This window comes from Brassica oleracea, chromosome C1 (genome assembly GCF_000695525.1).
Source record: "Brassica oleracea var. oleracea cultivar TO1000 chromosome C1, BOL, whole genome shotgun sequence".
Classification (NCBI taxonomy): domain Eukaryota; kingdom Viridiplantae; phylum Streptophyta; class Magnoliopsida; order Brassicales; family Brassicaceae; genus Brassica; species Brassica oleracea.
The window spans coordinates 32,351,691-32,354,054 of NC_027748.1; the positions used below are offsets into that span (position 1 = coordinate 32,351,691).

Sequence of the window (2,364 nt, forward strand, 5' to 3'; positions counted from 1 at the left end):
AGATAATCATAAAACAAACACATGCATTTACATTTTTTACTTTTGGAACATCAATTTTACTTTATGTTTTAAATTCAACTATATTTACTTTGATGTAATTATCAGCTATTTATTCTATTTTTATTGAATCGGTTAGTAAAAACCACTTTACACTCCAGCACTAACCACTATCAAATAGATCAAAATATAATTATGAACTCATTAGAGAATAAAATATACGCGCCGTAACACCACTAGTCTATATATATAGAGGAGTGTTTAACTCCCTCCTAGGCTGTCCACACGTAGGATTCCTAGCAGCTCGACACATGTTCATTCTTTAAACTTTGCGTTTCATTTATTCTAATTCGTTTGGGCTTTTTGTGCATATTTGGTGAAGCCCATTTGATAAAGAGTCAGTCAATATGCTCCACACGCGTTGTTTTGTCAACCCGTTTTTTTCTCCGTCGTCGCGATATTGGGTCACCTCCTAGAGTTTCGATTCAGTTGCCTCATCTTCTTCCTATAGATCCCGAAATCCACCAGTTATAGATTCATCCTATTAAATTCCGTCTTAAATCATCCTTCAATGCAAACTTTGTTCTTGAGCCCTGATTTAAATCATCTTAAACCTCTGGTGGCAGAAGTCCAGTTATAGATCTCGATCTACCTTCAATGCAAACTTTGTTCTTGGAAGGCGGTGAAACATCGAGTATAAAAATGTTAGCATCCCTACTCTCTAAACCATCCTATCAATCTATTGAAACAACGGATCTGAATAGAAACTTCAGGTTTGTTAAAAATCAATTTCTCTGTTACAAATTTTTTTTTTGACATTTTTGATATGTCTGTGTGCAGAAGTTGAGTAACTGAAAGAGAGGATGGCGAAGCTAATGCTTGGTGAAGATATGTCAGGTTCTGCTGAAGGAGTTTGTCCTGCCATCTCTAACGCTATTACCAATCTCTACGGTAATTAGCTTTACAAGGATTTGGTTTTATTCGATTATATGAACTTTATATTAAAATATGTGTTATGTCTGGCTTTATAATAATTTTCATTTTTATTGAATTTAGGGCTTGAGAGTAGTCACCTACCACCGGAGATATTACCCACCGTTTTCCGGTGTACGAGAGTCAGCTCAATCGACGATGAAGACAAAGAGTATGCATATCAAACGGCTGTGAACATCGGAGGTTACGTGTTCAAAGGCATTCTCTACGACCAAGGTCCATCAGATGATCCCCGCTACAGCTCAAGCCCTGCCGCCATAGCCGTAGAATCCTCTCAACACCATCTTAACCACTTGTACTCAGCCTCTTCAGTCGCCACTACAACCACCGTGACCGCGAGAAATATTAATACCGCATGAGTTGACCTTTCTTCGGTTTACACTGCGGCAGCGGCTCCGATCAATTCTTTTATCACCGCTGGTACATCCTTCTTCGCATCTCCTAGGTCTTAAGATTGAAATGTTATATCTTTAAAACAATTTTATTACTCGTATAATTATCAGAGGACTAAATCAGAGCTCAAGAGAGAGAAAGAGAGAGAGCATAATCTCTAAACGGTAACACTTTTGAAATCCCAGTCTACTTTTTTTGATTTTTTGTTTTCCTGAACATTGGGAGCTACTAAAGGAAAGTATTTATCGATGTGGGTAGTGGAAAAGGAAGTATTGGAACAGGATGGTTTGTTAACAATTACCCAACAAGGAATCTGAAGTTTGGGATGTACAAGATTGAAACGGTGAACGGTGAGATTAGCCTCGAACCTGAAAATATGGGGATGAAGGAGTGGCTGAAAGAGAATGTAAAGGGGAGGAATATGTGGTGATGAAGGCAGAGGTTGAGGTGTTGGAGGAGATGATGAGGAGCAAGACGATAAAATGGTGGATAAGCTTTTCTTGGAATGCAAGCCACGGGTACTAGGGCAGGGAAGGAACATGGAGACAGCGTGAGAGAGAATATCTATCAAACCATGCGTTTTTGTTTTTACATTATCTGCTTTTTTCTTCTGTTTTGTTGTCAGAATTTTTTTAATCATCTTATGATCATTCTGTATTGTTGTGTGTTTTTAGTATGTTGTGGTGTTGCTGAAGATTGTTTTATTTTCTCCTAGAACAAATGAATTCCATAAATTTTTGTTACAAGAAATAAAAAACATGAAGTATGAACATAAATTCAGAAGACAATACAATTGAAACTGCATAAAACACAAATGAAAATTCAAAAAGATGTCCACCTTAATATCCATTCCAGCTCAAAAATAATAATTTAGGCAACCACTTTCACTATTTATATCATATGCGAAGTGATACATATGACAGCCTAATATTTTAAGAACCAATTGTTACCAACGGGCAGGTGTGCACTGAAATATGAATA

The 2,364-nt window shown here is 37.1% G+C and overlaps 1 long non-coding RNA gene across 2 annotated transcripts; it reads left to right on the forward strand.

Moving 5' to 3' along the window:
- Nucleotides 1-420: 420 nt before the first annotated feature.
- On the forward strand, nt 421-2,117 carry LOC106322772. Of its 2 annotated transcripts, none has more exons than XR_001266520.1 (4): nt 421-770; nt 838-948; nt 1,054-1,410; nt 1,494-2,117. It is a non-coding gene; the product is annotated as an uncharacterized LOC106322772 (long non-coding RNA). The 2 variants fall into 2 exon arrangements; XR_001266519.1 differs by having other exon boundaries at nt 422-701.
- The last annotated feature ends 247 nt before the right edge of the window (nt 2,118-2,364 follow it).